Source organism: Lissotriton helveticus, chromosome 2_1, assembly GCF_964261635.1.
Source record: "Lissotriton helveticus chromosome 2_1, aLisHel1.1, whole genome shotgun sequence".
Lineage (NCBI taxonomy): Eukaryota > Metazoa > Chordata > Amphibia > Caudata > Salamandridae > Lissotriton > Lissotriton helveticus.
In genome coordinates, this window is record NC_136059.1 from 334,481,940 (window position 1) to 334,499,136 (window position 17,197).

The 17,197-nt window shown below is 47.8% G+C and overlaps 1 pseudogene; it reads left to right on the forward strand.

The window, feature by feature from the left end:
- The first annotated feature begins 13,542 nt into the window (after nt 1-13,542).
- Nucleotides 13,543-14,924, forward strand: LOC144820694 (18S ribosomal RNA; annotated as a pseudogene).
- The last annotated feature ends 2,273 nt before the right edge of the window (nt 14,925-17,197 follow it).

A 17,197-nucleotide genomic window follows, 5' to 3' on the forward strand; every position in this document is an offset into this window, starting at 1 on the left:
CCTGCCACGCAGTGCCTGTGTGCAGTTGCTAACTGCCATGCTGACCTGACCAGTGTCCACACTGGCCAGGCCTAACCCTACCCTTTTGGTACACATTGGCACACCCCTATGGAAGGCCCAAGGTACCCCCTTGGGCAGGGTGCAGTGTATGTGAAATGTAGAGCACGTACTAGTGTGGGTGACATGCTTTGGTAGTGAATTATAGCCATTTCCGCGTTTCACTATCGAAAGGCTATCTTGCCCATAGGCTATAATGGGGAATGCTGTGTATAATGTTTACCTGCATATCTTCCCATAGGAGCAAGATAGAAAATTGAAGTCTGGTATCCCTGAACTCAGAATTTAATAACACATCTTTTAGGAAGCATAGTTTTTAAATCCTGTGTTTGAAAGCGGCACTTTTAGAATGTGGCTGCTTTCTTGTCTGACCTTTCTGTGTGCCTTTGGCTGTTTGTGAATTGACTGTCTGGTTTGTGAGTGACAGGGCTAGGGGATTCCAGGAGACAGAATGAGTCCCCCCAGTGGTGAATACAGAGATCTGCATCTACATGGGAGAGAGGAGTTGCACCTGGAACCTGAATAGGACTGTGCCTGCCCCCCAAAGTGCTGGCTCCACTGCCTGTGGTGCGTCTGATGTCTGCCCTGCACTGTCAAAGGAGAGAAGGAATCATGTCAACAAAGTGCTCCAGGGATGTGCTTTCCCTCCACAATGCTGGCTCCACCTCCTGTGGGGCGTCTGATCTTTCTGCTCTGCACTGTGAAAGGAAAGAAGGAGTCATGTAATTAGAGTGCTCCAGAACTGGTTTGGACTGGGCAAAGGCCTCTCTGCCCTCAGAGAACAAAGGAAAGACTGGTATAAAAAGGGCTACCCAGACTACAGAAAATGAGATCATCCTGGAATCAAGAAGGAACCTCTGCCAATGAGAAAGCTGGAAGACTGAAGAGGAATGACTTTCCTGCTGTGTGCTTGTGGACTGACCTGCAGTTGCTTTGCTGCCAAGGAGAGGGGAAGGACTTTGCTCTGTGCTGTGTCCCCTTGCTTGAAGAGATCTTCAAGGGCCTGAGGAGAGCTGGCTTCCTGTTAAGAAGTCCCAGGAACAAAAGGACTTCACCCCCAGCTTCCCCCCTGAACTCTGCTGAGTGAGTTCTGCCCTTCCTAGAGTGCTTGATCCAATTGTGGGGCCTCTGGAAGTTGTTGCCTGCTGTTTTGGAAGCTGGACAAGGAGAAAAAAAGACAATCGGCAATTTTCACGCATCACTCGCTTGCGGAGCGCATCCCCGACAGTGCGAGGAAATTCCCGCTGGCGCGAAGATCGAGATCGTCGCAGCGCCTGTTGCTGCTGCAAGAACGGACGCTGTCGCTGCGAGTATCGTCGCAGAGTCTGTCGTTGCTGGGCGAGATCATCGCACCGCTTGCTTGCGGACCACATCACGCCGCTGCAAACATCGTCGCAGAGCCATCGCATCGAGGGGTCGTGAGAGGAGAAGATCGACGCTACGCCGAGCATTGCCGCCGCACCTGAGATCGTCGCCGTCCCGAAGATCGTCGCATCGTGCCTGTGCGAGACGCTTCCTATCGAACATGAGCACCAGAATCCATACAAGGTATCGCAGCCCTCCCCATACAGACCGGATTTGTCGCAACACGCCCGCTGCGTCCAGCGGGGCAGTCGCATCCTCAGGGTCTCAGGAGTGACGCATCGCTTGTTTTTCAATGCTGCAGCTTCCATTTGGAACTTTTGTCGCATCTACAGGTACTTTGGGCTAGACATGGCACAACTGTGGATTGTTTTGACGCAAACCCTAGAACTCTTTTAAAATCATATTCTTGAACTGTGTATGTTGGATTTTTGTCGTTTTGGTCTTGTGTAGTTTGGATAAAGATACTTTCTTTTTCTAAACTGGTGTGGAGTCCATTTGTGGTGTTTTCACTGTGTTACTGTGAGTGTTGGTACAAATACATTACACATTGCCTTTGATAAGCCTGTCTGTTCGAGCCAAGCTACCAAGGGGGTGAGCAGGGGTTATCTAAAGAGTGTATCCCCCTTACCCTGACTAGAAGCAAGGGTCCCTATTTGGACAGTAGTACCTACCTCTGCCAACTAGAGACCGACCTCCAGATCTAACAAACATAAAAGACAAACTAGCGCTCCCTAAGAGCTAGCAAAGAGAACGCCATAATTGAATGGTGTGGATAGATGCATCAGTCTATGTCATCCATCTGTTGTTGTTCTATGTTTCCTACATATATAAATGTAATTCTTTTGTGATATAAAAATAAAATATTGTATATCAGTAAATATTATTGAACACTTATGATATTCCCAATGTGCATAACTTCTTCCTGCCCCAGTGGGCCTACAATTGTTTTAACCCTTTCTGTGCCAAGGAGGTAGCAGTTACGCCTTCCGCCACAGTGGCTGTGTGGGGAGTATGTAACGGTTACGTCCTCTGTACTTGTCCAGGAAATCCCTCCGCTGTTTACAGCAGTGAGATTTTGTTTCTTTTTTTTTTCCTCCTAGGCATTTGACGATCGGCGCCCATGGCGCACTGACTTTATTACATTGAAGGTGAAAAGAGCCGATCGACTAATTGGTAAAAAAAATTATCCAGTTTCAGAGGAGAAATGCTCTGCGTCCATGTTGCATTTTGGGCTGTTTCCTGTTGCAGGCACTAGGTCTACCTACACAAGTGATGTACAATTTGCATGGGGAGACCTGGAGGAAGGCCGGGTGGAAGGAAGTTTGTGGCTTCCTGCAGATTCCAGAAATTTCCATCATAGAAATGTGAGGAGAATTTGTTTTTATAGTCAAGGTTTGAGGTTTGCAAGGGATTCTGGGTAATAAAAAGTGGTGCGACGCAAGTCAGCCCACCTTGGATAGCCCTAGGTTGGCTAGATTTCCCTGGATGCTGACTGAGCTAGGGTCCAAAATCTAGGGGAACAAAAATGGTAGAACAAGTGTTCACCTGCGTGGCCAGGTCCAGGAGCTCTGATCAGGCCCAAGGGCACCTTCAGGAAGGCCCGATGTGGGCTCCACCCTCTGGCCTGCCACACAAGGTCCCGGGATGGGGTTCCATTTGGCCTAGGAAGGCCTCCCTGCTTCGCCTACGTGATAAGGTGTCTTTAGGCCCCGGGTCGGAACGCAGTCAGGGCCCTCCTCGCAGCCCCGTGCCTGAGCCCCTGCTGCGGCTCCATTTCCCGGGCTGCAGGGTCCCCTGAGCCTGGCCAATTGGTTGCGGGCCATGCTTTCCACTTGGGCGACCAGATGGCTGGGGTGCCTTTGAAGTCCAGGTGAGGGCTCATTTGCTTCCTTGAGCCCAGCCAGGGTCCAAGAGGTCGGGTGCATGCTCTGTCACTCGGTGCCCATGGATTACAAGAAAGGAAGGTATTTCTTCTCTGGATTACTAGGGATAGGGTGCCCTGGACCCCCTCATGGTCTGGTGGCCCTCAGTTTGTTTTGCTGCCAGGGCCCAGGCCGCCTCCCTGGGGCTCCCAGGGGCCCACCTCTGCCCCCCAGCCCTGCTCGATGGGCTTTCCTCTGAGCCTGCCTTCCTCGAGAGCAGACAGATACATGAAATGGATATCCCAGCTGCCCTGGAAGTCCCTATGGGGTCTCAGTTGCTTCCTTAAAGCCAGGCAGGGCTCCGGGAGGTTGTGCACATTTGTGCTGGTGGTTCCCTCTGTACCTCGGTGTGCACGGCATGGATTATTAGGGACAGGTTACCCCAGACCCTCTTGTGATCCAGCGGTTCTCAGCCAGGTGCTGCCAGGTTGATGCCTGTCTCTCAAACCTGCCTAATGGTCCTTCCCACTGATCCTGCTTTCCCTGAGAGCAGGTAGGGACATGAAGCTGTCATCCCAGCTGCCCTGGAAGTCCCAATAAGGGATCATTGGCTTCCTTAAGTCCATGCAGAGCACTAGGAGGTTGATGTGCTTGTGCTTGTGGTCCCATCTGTCTCTCAGTGTGAATGGATTACAAGTAAGGGAGGTATGCTTGCTCTGTATTATTAAGGACAGGGTGCTCTCGATCAACTTGAGGTACAGCAGCTCTCAGCTGGCTGCTGCCCAGGCTGGCCTGTCTGGTCCCCCAGGGGCCCAGATCTGCACCTTGTGCCTATCCCTGCCTGAAGGGCCTTTCCCAAGAGCAGGCAGGGACATGAAGTTGACATCCCAGTGCATGGCGGCCTGCCTGGAGAGGGTCTAGCCAGCGCCATATACTCTGTTCATTTTGGCACACTTGGTCCGTTTAGGGATTGGTTGCTTGGCCAGCCTGGGTTGTTTGTTTCTAGCAAAGAGCTTCCACCCTGCCAGGGACCATCCGACTCTAGGGCTGGTGTTTGTGGAGACCCTACCCAGCAGCGCGAAGGCTGAGCAGCCTTGACAGCTTGTGCCCCCCCAGTGGTCTGGGGGGATGGGCGACTCCAGGTCCCGGATGCTGCCTAACAATTCCAGGCCCCCACGTGCCATGCTGTCACGCTCCTCTGCCAAGCATATTTCCGCAGCATCTCAGAACAGCTGTTCCGTGGGATGTCTTTAGCTGCCCAGGCCTCACTCATGCTGCACGTTGGCCAGCCTCTCCTTTCTGTGGAGATGGCTGGGCTCGCCGGTGACCGTACGACTGCACCTGTCCTCCCAGCAAAACCCCAACTGCCGGACGAGAGGGTGTTCCCAGGAGGCTCCTGAGGGGTGCGAAGGTTGGTCGTGGATGGGCACACGGCTCCCAACTACATGTCCAACAGGTGCAGCTACCTGGTTGATCCTGCCAGTAGCTTATGCTTGCCTCAAAGTTTCAGCCATGCACGTGTAAGTGCACATGGTTGGTACAGTGAAACTGCGAATGGCTCAACAAATCAGTTATGGTTCCTTTGATCTCTCCATCTGTTACTTGGATAACTGTGGTAATTCTAGAGATAATACATACCGACGAGGGCTGACCTCCCAGGATGCGTGCATTTACCAGACCAAGACCATTCCAGGCTCACCCGGCTGCTTTGGTGACTCTAGATAACCTTGAGCCGAATGCACGTCCCTGTGACATGGTACTTTATGTGCCTACCATGGTGACCACAGGTAACAATGAATCAGGGTTCAATTCCGGAGAGGTAGCCTGAGAAACGGCTACCACATCTAAGGAAGGTAGCAAGCGGGCAAATTACCCACTCCCAACTTGGGGAGTTGTGACGACGATTAGCAACATATATATGGAATGAGTACACTTTAAATCAGAGATCTTCAAAGTTTTTGCTCTGAGCCTCCCCTAAGAAAATGTTTTGAGGTCTGGCCCCTCTCCAAAACTTTATGGCAAGGATTGGGGGACTGGGGTTACATGGCTGAGTGCAAGGGGTGGGGCTTATGAAATGATTTCAGGAGTACTTTTTCTATAAAGCTCATAAACCACACTAAATATGAGACTTGTAAAACAACTAATACCTCAAACAAAAACATGTACTGACCCCAGTGCAACTACACCGGCTGCATGTATGATAACAGTAGTCCCGAGTAGCACACTATCTCCTTTGCATCTCTCACCTCATCCCCACCATGCCCGACCATCATTCCGATTTTAAATCAGGCTCTTTATTCCTTTCAGGAAAAAAGTGCCCCCACATGATGTCTCCCTTTTTCTGCAAAGGTGCCTTCAGTCCTAATGCTAGAAAGGAAAATGAGCTCCCATTCCCCTTTTTAAAGGTAGACAGTCATAATTGTGATGCAGTGGACCCCTCAAACGCCTGGGTCCAGTCCTGCTGCATCTGCTTAATTAGTGATAACCAGCAGTGGCCACTTACATACCTGGCAGCAGTACCTGCTGCACTAATGAATGACCCTTTTGAAAGGAAAAAAGGGTACATATATTACCGCATTTGCTACATAATCCATCATCTGCTGCATAGTAATGCATATCCAACTCTTCAGTGCTGTAAACTAGTACGTACACGTGATCTATTCTGAAGGACAGAATTATGGTATTTTTAAAAATTTTGCTTATTGTGTGGTACAGGAAGCCAAATGCGTTCTTGTTGCACACTTATGTTTTTCAGTGAACCTACTTCTGTGTATTGTGCTGATTATTTTGCTGCACAATTCACTTCTTTGGTCGTCCTCTGCCATGTGTTTTTTAAATACGTTGAACATGGATTTGGCAGTTGTTTAGTCAATTCAATTTAATTCAATTTGTAAACTTTATTCGGTTCTTAAAAAGACACCATAAAAGCACATATACAGAGTACACACAAAAATATTTTAAAAAGCGGAAGTAAATTTCGTTTAAAAGAGGATATAAAAGTTAAAATTATCTGTTTTTTGACACCAAAATTCATTGGGCTAGGGGAGAAGAAGTTAATTGTTCAGGGGGACAGTTAAAATTAGGGTCCAGCTTATCTGGTGTTCCTCAGCCGCATTGCCATCCGAATGAAATTTATAGTGCAGAAGAGAGTGTAAGCATCCTCAGCTTCCTGTAAGAACCTCAGGGCCAATTTTGCGTGTTTAAACTTTAAGTCCTTCAGAAGCCCCACCAGGAACTTGCGTCTTGGTACGGTGTAAAAAGGGCACAATAAAACAAAATTAAGGGTATCCTGCGGAGACCTATGGTCGCAGCCGCAGGTACCCTTCTCTGCCACTGTGTGCGTGAACCCCGCCGGAACCGCGAAGAGATGGTGGAGCATGTTAAGTCTAAAGCGGGTCATGACATAACGATCCTGGGCGTTATACATGACTCTCAAATAGGGTTCCATTCCTTGCTTTACTGTGAGTTCACTGTAGGATAGACTTGTGGGTTTATGTCTTACTTTCTCCGCCCTTAGTAACTGTAGCCGTGCTGGGAATAGTTTTTTCACCCAAACTTTACTCTCAGTTGTTAAAGAGTCAGGTGATGTAAAAAAGTTTATACAGTCAATATCTGCTAGGGATTTCTTGACGTATTTCAGCCAGGGGATATCTTGGCCTTTATCTCGTTTTAGGCAATCCAGTATAATTTGTCTTGTTAAGGTCGCCTCGGGATTGGTCCATAGTTTAACCCATGCCAGGAGAGGTTTAATTTTAATCCTGTCTTCTATAAAGGGTTCTCCCACCTCCTCGTGAATGATGTGAGCCGGTACACTCTGGGGCACTTTCAGTATCCTTCTCAGGAATTTATTTTCTTCTGTCTGGATTTGCTGAGCTTTGTTATCCAAAAAGCCCCACACTTCTGCCCCATAAGATACCTTCGCGCAGCAGATTGATCTGTATAAATTCAATATTTGTTCAGGGGACCATCTTCCGAGTCTTTGGCCATACCCCATGATGGCTCCTACTGATGCAGCCAGTTTCATAGCCTGTTTTTCCACCAGTGGTTTAAAGTTTAGCTGGTTATCGAACAGCACCCCCAGGTATGAGAAGGTCTTAACCTGGTCTATCTTGTGTGACCCAATGTGATAGACAAAGTTCCCTTTTGTCAGTGGCCCCGATGACATGATGTAGGATTTTTCTAGATTTGTCGCCAGGTCCAGTTTGTCCATGAACATTACAAACCCATCAATCAGTTTTTGTAGTCCTAAAGGGGTTCTGGCAAGCAAAACCGCGTCATCGGCGTAAAGTAATACGGGCACTGCACGATGACCGATTTGGGGTGAATCAACCTTCAATTTGAGGAGATCTTTTTCCAGCGAATTAATATAAATGGAAAAAAGGAAGGGCGCGAGGATACATCCCTGCCTTACTCCACTGGTGCAGGTGAAGGGATCGGTCTTTTTTCCCTCTTGATTGTACCTCACGCTTGCTGTTGTATTCCAGTGGAGATTTTGCAGGGTGTCCACTAGCGGTGGATCCGCTCCTAGTTCTATCAGCTTGGACCAAAGCTTTCTTCTGTTCACGCGGTCGAAGGCCGCTGAAAGGTCCATAAACCCCATGTGAATGGACCCCTTCCCAGCAATGGTATATTTAGCTACCAAGAGATATAAATTTAGGCATTGGTCAGTGGTGGATCTGCCCTCCCTGAAACCGTATTGGATTTCAGAGAGGACCTGACGCTCCTCAGCCCAGTCTTGTAGCCGCTGTAAGATGACTCGCACCAATACTTTTGCCGTCACATCGATGAGAGAAATAGGTCGGTAGCATTGAGGGTCGTCACGGTTCCCTTTTTTGTGGACTGGAACTATAGTCGCTGTAGACCAGGACCGAGGCAGTCCTGCCACCGCTGCCTCATTCAGCACCCTGGTAAGCAATGGGGCCCATAGTTCGGGTCTGCTTAAGAATAGATCAGGTGGGATTCCGTCCGGGCCCGGTGCTTTGTTTTTACTGAGCCCTGCAATTCCCATTTCGACTTCTTTCAAGGAGAGGTCCAAGTTCGCCGGTTGGAAGCCCCTTGATACATCCCCCTGAATAGAATGGCTTGAGTGATTATATAGACTCTGGAAATGCTTCTGCCATTGCTCCGGCAAAATAATATTCGTAATTTTTGGAACCCCTTGATCTTGAAAACATGGGGAATTGATGACTTTCCAGAAACTGGCAGAGTCTTTCCTTTCCGCGGCGTCCCTTAAGTCCTCCCAGGCTTGATTTTGTAGACTTTGTTTACGTTTTTTCAGGGCATCTTTGTATTCAATCCTGTTTTGTTTAACCCGGGACTTGTCCCTAGGAATGGCGTGGAGGCTGGCTTTCAATTCTTTTAGCGCCTTAGTACAGGTTGGGTCAAACCATCGTGGATTTTGAGACGCTTTGTTCGTCCCGGTGGACTTTAGAGAGTTATTTACGTGAAGCGCGATTTCTTCGAATGCCCTCACCACTGAAGCTCCGCTCATACTTGGATCAAGGCATTTGTTTATTGCTTCCGAGGCCTCTGTTATCAGTTTTTTATAGAATCTGTCCCCGTCGACCCTGGCCCATTTAATTCTTCTTCCCTGATCCACTGCTTTTTCTATAGTGTCGGTCCTCTTGGGACCCGTATTAAAATAAAAGCCTTCAATTGTAATAATAACCGGGTTGTGGTCACTAAAGATGCTTCTGTCTATTAAGGTTCTGCTAATATTTCTTTTTAGTGTGGGTGAGACTAAGACATAATCTATGTAAGAGTTACAACCTCTGCCTTTGTATGTTGGGGTTAGTTCTCCTTTTTCACCCAGCACGACGAGGTCTAGGGTTTGGGTCAGGTTGTACCTTTTCATTAGTCTCTCCAAGTCCCATCCCTCTTTTGAGTGAATGAAATGTGGGCCTTTCGTTATGGTGCATCTCGACCAGTCTTTGTTAAAAGGTTTTAATTTATCACAAAGGTGACAGTTAAAATCTCCCGTAAGTATTAGACTTGGGGGATTAGGTGTCTTATTTAAGAAATTCAAGTTTTGTAAGCAGGCATCCAGCTCGATTACGGCTGTTCCCTTTTCTGTCGTACCCGGAGCGTTATACCAGTTTACTAAAAAGAAAGTTAGTCTTGGTGAGTCAAACCTTAGTACTTGGAGGTAGTGTGAGGCCCCTTTAATGTTGGACCAAATGCCCTTGATATCTAAGCTGACATATGTGACGAGGCCCCCACTGGATCTCCCCGAAGCTGCCTTTTTGGCAGGGACAAAAAAGCTTTTATAGCCTTCTAAGCTGTAGTCATTTTGTTCGGTTGCCCATGTTTCTTGCAAGCATATTATTTGGAATTTATTTATATAGCTAAGCCATTCCTGGGATTCAAATTTGGCCGCTAAACCTGCAATGTTCCAGGATGCAACCAGTAGTTTTCCATGAGTCTTTTCCTTTGGGGATCCGATAAAATTTCTTGCTCGGGGCGCTGTAGGTTTTCCCACTGTGGATGGTATGACCAAGCTGGGTTGTATGCGACCAGGAGTCGCCAATCTACTCTGTTTGGTAACTGGCCTGTGTATTGGGAAGTTTGTCTGGCCGCCTTTTCCCTTACTTAGGATCGACGGCTTTATGCAGTTTCCTTTGATTGATGCGGATTCAAGTCTGTCTCCTTCCCCCGTTCTCGATTCTATGTTAAGTGGTCTTGCCTCCTTCCACTTAACATTGGTGAGGGGGTGTTTTTCCCATCCCTGTCAATCGACTTCTTCGAGTGCGCTGAACCTGTTCCAATGTGCATGCTGCATTAGGAACGAATCAAAGTTTGGGGTCACGTAATGTGGCCTTTGCCACTGAGGTGGGCCATATTGAAAATCCATGTGAGGCCTTCCGAACAATGATGGTCTGTTGTTCTGCCTAGGTCTCTGTTGTGCGAATGGATAAAAATAAGATAAGTGTACCGGGTGAATTTGGGAGTCAGTAAGGCCAGGGGGAGCATTGCAGATGTAGTTAACTGCTGCGATGTCTCTAAAGTTAATCGTAATTATGTCCCCTGCAATCGTCTTTGTGCCTTTGCCGATCCACTCCCCCCTTCTTACTGAGAGGATCTCCCCGTGAATGTTAGGGGGCAGTGGTCTATGTAGTTGTAGCCACTGTGCGCATTTGTTTTTTAGCTCTACTTGTGTTTCCCTTTTGCCCTCCCTTAAGGGTGGTACTCCTGTTAAAACTACTACAAAAGGTAAGGCTTCAGGCGGAAGATTGATTGACCTGAAGCGAGTTGCTGTTTTATTATCCTTAGTAGCTGTTTTAGAGGGAGTCGGGTTGGTCTTCATACTCGCTTTGGGAATTTGAGCACTATTTCCTTCCGAGATTTGGGGGGTTCTGGGGGATGGTCTACTAGATTCCGTAGGTATCTGTTTATTGATTTTACCAGTGTTTGTTGTAGTAGTGACCTTTTGAGTATCTTTGATGCTTTTTTGTGTGACTGGGGTAGAATTTGTTGCTGCCATGTCAGGTATTGGAGGGGCCTTGTCTTTGGTTGTTCTTTTGGCTAAGGCCTCATTTTGTTTTGTTCGGGCACCCTCTTGTGCTGGTTGGCCTTTCGCACCTGCCCCCTTGTTGTTTACAAGTGATGTTAATCTATCAATTTTAGCTATGAGGGGTTTTATTAGTACCATGATGGAGTGTTCAAGGTCCGTTTTTAGCTCCGCCACCATGTTGGTAACCCAGCAGGGTATTCCTGGTGTGGGTGGATTTATGGGCGTTACCAGGTTGTGATTTCTGGTTTTAGTTGGACTTTTTTTGACCCCACAATTATAGCCTTCCTTAAGCAGATTTTTGTCCAAGGTTTTTGTTTTCTTTTTGTAATTATTTATTTGTGGATCCATTCGCTCTATGCTAGTTTTGGCAGACACCTGCGCACATGGGAAGTCAACAAAGGAAGAGGGAGTAAGGGCCAGGGTGGTATCGGGGTCCTCTATCAAATCTATAGAGGCTTCAGTTAGATTAATGAGGGCTTCCTGTGTTTCCTGAACAATAGTCACGGGTGGTAGGGACAGCCTTCTCTCTGTGTTAGCAATGGCGTTCGATACCGCCCCTATTGTTTGTTTAAGCATCTTATCGATAGCCGTTAGGGTTGGTAAGGGTGGAGGGGGATCTGCTTTTGATTTGGTGCTTGATCTCAAGATAGGCATCTTGGCTTTCTTGGCAGTCTTCCGCATAATCCCCAAATACAGGGACAGTTTTAGTGGATTTTAGGGGGGTGGCCCAGCCCAGCCTCTTCTGGCCTCTGAGGGCCACGGAGGGCCCGCCCTTTGCCCGGGCTTCGCTCGGCGTCCCGCTCGCGTCCCGCTGAGCGTTTGAGCGCTGTTCTTAACGAGGGAGCGTTGCGACCGGGGGGCGTGTCTTGCAGGGGGGGGGCGCGGCCGTGCACGCCTGTGCAGCGCAGGGACTCCTGGTCTAGAGAGTCCCTGCAGCACGCGCCCTCCGTTGGAAATCGCTGCACACCCTCCTCCTTCCTCTGACTCGCAGGCCCTCCCGCAGCCTCAACCCCACGCCCACGCCGCGCAGCGGCACCCGCGAAGCGGGTGCTGCAAGTCGTAGAGTTGCGGCGGGGCGGTCAATCCCTCCTGGGACACAGGGAGGCTGCGATGGAGACCTGGCGCTTTTCCTCGGTTCTTTGGCGGCAACACACGGGAGAGGTTCTAAACAGGAAAGGGTCCCGCTTCAGACAGGATGTCTTCCCACTTTAATGCTCTGGTCGGCCGGGGGGCGTGTCTTGCAGGGGGGGGCGCAGCCGTGCACGCCTGTGCAGCGCAGGGACTCCTGGTCTAGAGAGTCCCTGCAGCACGCGCCCTCGGTTGGAAATCGCTGCACACCCTCCTCCTTCCTCTGACTCGCAGGCCCTCCCGCAGCCTCAACCCCACGCCCACGCCGCGCAGCGGCACCCGCGAAGCGGGTGCTGCAAGTCGTAGAGTTGCGGCGGGGCGGTCAATCCCTCCTGGGACACAGGGAGGCTGCGATGGAGACCTGGCGCTTTTCCTCGGTTCTTTGGCGGCAACACACGGGAGAGGTTCTAAACAGGAAAGGTCCCAAAGTTGTTTAGTCTCCTAAACCTACTTTGGGACAGGTTCACCACGGACACCTTATTGCTGTGTCATAAGGCTGTTTGAGCTCAATGTACATAAAACTAACCATCTGCATATTGTGATATGTCCTCACAGTACTCCAACAAATAATACCTATCCCCTCTGCCACTAAACAATTCCCATTGCCCTTTTACAATTTCTTATTTAACTTCAACGTGAAACTTCAGTTAGTAATGGACCCTATTGCCCTTCCTCTTGACTCCAATGTTCCTTTGTTCCGAACCAGCCTGTCTGCCCCTGGACCAATCCTTCCTTTCCTTCATTCCCACATTCTCCTCTTATTTTAAGTCATTCTTTTCCCTGTTACCTCTAAAATCGTCCTTAGTGTTCTTTGATTAGCTTGATTTCTAAGACTAATACCTCTTCCTCTGCCTGCATCTCTTTCCCAGTGCCCAACCTGCTGCTGAAGCCTATTGTCCCTGTACCAGGGTGGGTTGGTAGACTCTGTACTTCCCTAGAGCAACTGCTCTGTTGCGTATTCAGCACTGTGAAGCAATTACCACTCCCAAATCACCAAGTGAAAGAGGGCAGTACCTTCCAATTGACCCAGGGCCCAATGAGACCATCAGCATGTGGTGTGCTTCATAGGAAATAATACAAATAAATGTATCAATATCAATGTATTTACCGCATAGCTTATAATCCTGATTCAAGCAGATAAAACAGCTTGCACCAGAATCGGCTTCTACCTAAATTTCCGCAAAAAGGCCTGACTATTTATGTTTATGCACCTCAATAAGTACTGCCAATTGTTAACTCAATGATATTCAATGGGTTTTGAAGCAATTAATTTGCTACTTTTGGTGTTAGCAGGATTTCAGTTAAATATATTATTGAGCCATCATCACATAGGTCAAGAATTGAAATGGGGCAAAAATAAAATACATACGTTTCTTTTGTTTTCAGAAATTCATCAAGAAACATAATTCACAATGCCAATGGGTCTAACTCTCACAAATGCAAGACCTATTGCATTACAAATGAATGTGAGTTTTTAGCAGCATCTTTGACCCTTCCAGCACATTCACAAAGCCCCACCCCCACAACACTCTGATCACAGTTCTCACTCACTTCAAGGGCTGAAGGTAAATGAAGACAGCCTGGAAATGTGGCAAATAAACATTGCCGCGCTTCCAGGCCATCTTCATTTACATGTACTTGAAGAGCCATTTGCGCAACCCTGGGAACCCATCCCACCCCCCATCCCCCAGGGACGCACCCCCAGTTTGGAGACCTCTGCTTTAAATCCTTTTATAAGGATCCATTGGAGGGCAAATATGGTGCCAGCTGCCGCAGTAATTCCAGCTCCAATAGTGTATATTAAAGTTGGTGCAGTTAAAAAGATCATAGTTGGATATTGGGATTGAGCTGACGGTCTGCCGCAAGGTAACCTACCACCTGTCCCAGCCTCTGCTTCTCGGTGCCCCCTTGATGCTCTAGACTGAGTGCCCTGGGGGTCCGTAGCATTTACTTTGCAAAAATGAAAGTGTTCAAAGCAGGCCGGTCACCTGAATCCTTCAGCCTGGAATAATGGAATAGGACTCTGGTTCTATTTTGTTGGTTTTTAAAACTGGGGCCATGAATTAGAGGGATGGCCAAGGGCATTCGTATTGTGCCACTAGAGGTCAAATTCTTGGACTAGCCAGAGACGAACCAAAGCGAAAGCATTTGCAAAGAATATTTCATTAATCAAGAACGGAAGTCGGAGGTTCGAAGACGATTAGATACCATTGTAGTTCCGACCAGAAACGATGCCAACTAGTGATACGGCAACGTTATTCCCATGACACGCCGAGCAGCTTCCCGGAAACCAAAGTCTTTGGGTACCAGGGGGAATATGGTTGCAAAGCTGAAACTAAAGGAAGTGACAGAAGGGCACCACTTGGAGTTTAGTATGCAGCTTAATTCGACTCAACACAGTAAACCGCACCCGGCCCGAACACAGAAAGGATTGACAGATTGATAGCTCTTTCTCGTTTTTGTGTGTGGTGGTGCATGGCCATTCTTAGTTGATGGAGAAATTTGTCTGGCAAATTCCAATAATGAACCCTCCATGCAAACTAGTTACACGACCCCCAGCGGTCGGCGTCCAACTTCTTAGAGAGACAAGTAGTGTTCAACCACATGAGATTGAGCAATAAGAGGTCTGTGATAACCTTAGATGTCCGGGGCTGCACATGTGCTACACTGAATGGCTCAGCACCTGTCTACCGTTTGCCAACAGGTATGGGTAACCTACTGAACCCCGTTTGTGATAGGGATTGGGGGGTTGCATTTATTTCCCATGAACGAGGAATTCCTAATAGGTGCGCGTCATAAGCTTGCGTTGATTAAGTACCTGTTCATTGAACACACGGCCCGTCGCTACTACCGATTGGATGGTTTAGTGAGGTCCTCTGCTTGGCCTACTGGGGTGGGCAACTGCCCTGGCAGAGTGCCGAGAAGACAATCAAACTTGACTATCTAGAGGAAGAAACATTCGGAACAAGGTTTACGAAGGTGAACCTGTGGAAGGATCATTAACGGCGGAGCGGCCGACACCTCCAACCCTCGGCTGCCTCCCAGATGTAACAGTAAGGGAGTGAGTAAGAAACTTGTAGAGCACAGGAATGCCAAGGCGTCTTGGCGCTATGTGAAGCAGAGGAGCAAGTTAGTGGTTGAGACAGACAGCTTCATTCCCTTGCAGGGAAGAAGCAGGTCTTGAGCATGTTCCTGAAACCATATGATGGCTGGTAGCTCATTCCAGAGCTTCGATGCTCGGTATGAGAGACATCTGCCTCCCCATCTGGCCTTATAGATCCTGGGGACCTGAACTAATCCTGTGTTGGCCGATCTAAGCTTCCTATTTGGTAAATACCACTGAAACAGTTTCTGTAGGTCCCCAGGCCCTCCCCGTACAGTGCTTTATGCACCAGGCATAAAGCCTTAAACTCAATGCGCTGCTTAATTGGTAGCCAATGAAGCTCTCTAATGCTATTTGAAATATGTTGGTCTTTAGGAACATTGAGCAGCACTCAAGATGCAGTATTTTGCAGTGATTGAAGTTTTACCCGTTGGCGTTTGCCAATGCCAAAACGAGGGGAATACAACAATCGATATGGGAGAGGACCATGGCAACTATAACCACTTTCCTAAGGTCTAAGGGAATGAATGGTAGAACTTTACGCAAGATTTTTAACAGAAAAAAGCAGGATGATGTCAACTGGTTAATCTGTCCAGCAAAATTTAGTTGGACGTCAAACAGAAACCCTAGGTTCCTAACCTTAACCGAGGGATTTGGGCTGTGACCTGCTTCTGCCGGTCACCACAATTGATCCTAAAGTGGAGGCCCTATCCCAAACTCCATGACCTCCGTTTTAGTTGTATTCAGTTTGAAATAACTCTGATGCATCCACCCCATAATATGCTTCAGACAACTGTGGAATTTCCCTGCCACAATTTCGGCATTTGAGGAAATGGAGATGTCAATCTGCGTGTCGTCGGCATAAGTTACCAATGAGAACCAGTGAGCCTTTGTTAACTTGGCCAACAGTGTAACATTTGTGTTAAATAGGGTTGGTGACAGGGTTGAACCCTGCGGAACTTCAAAGGGAAGGGAAAACCTCTCTGATGTAAAATTATTCCAACACGCCCTCTGTTCCCTTGCTGTAAGGAACTAGGTGAGAAGGGTTAGAGCTGCCTCTTTAATTCCTACTGCGTCAGAACTAGATGATTCACTGTATCAAGCACGGCTGATAGGTCAAGAAGTATCAGGACGGCTCTACCTCCTCCATCCAACTGTTGGCGCATTTCCTCTGTTGCCATGATTAGAACGGACTCTGTGGAGTGCATTGGTCTAAAGTCATGCTGTGTGGAATACCGAAGTCCATTGGAGTCCAAAAAACAAATTAGATCATGATTTATTGATTTTTCTAGTATTTTTGCAGCCGGTGGCAGGCACGATGTAAGTCGGTCGTTTTTTACATCTAGTGGATCTAGAGAGGGTTTCTTTAAAATGTGTCTACTACATGCTTTTTTTCAGGAGACTGGATACATTCCTGAACTAATGACATTATTCAGAAGAGGATTTAGTTTGGTACTGATCTTATCAGAGGCTAGATTTATTACTGACGGGGGAGAGGGATCAAGCGGAGATCCAAATTTTATAACTAATAACAGCTTGTTCACTTTATCCACAGTTAATGAGGAGAAATTGATCAACTGACACGTCATGGTGTCCGAGATGAACTCCTCCAAGGGTGGTTAGCAGGGTCCGAACGATGCTGGGACCATACCAGTAAGTTCGTCGTAGACCGTTCTGACCTTCTCCTGAAAGAAGTTAGCCATTTTATTACAAAGGGCTTGGTACAGAGCAAATTGATTAATCTGTTACAGTTTGGACAAGGCAGTGACAGTCTCAAAAAGCTCTCTTGAAGAGTTTTTGGCCACTTCAATTTTATTTGTAAAGTAGTTTGTTTTAGAACTTCTAATAGCTGCCTTAAACTCAGCTAATATTAGATTATAGGTATGTTTATCTTGATCACTATAATCTACCCTCCATTCCCTCTCTGCTTGTCTACACTTATATTTAATAAGTTTGAGGTCTAAGTTGCACCAGAGAGCTGATGTTCTATTGTTCCGGACTTTGGTTATTTTTACTGGGGCCAGCTGATCCACGGCTGATCTAATCCAGCCATCAAAGTTGACTGCCGCCTTGTTATTATCTGCCACTAACAAAGGTGGACTTTTATCTAGCATCTCTACAAGGTCCTCTTTTTGTGAATGTGATTTTATTGGCCGGGGGCCTTTGTTTGAC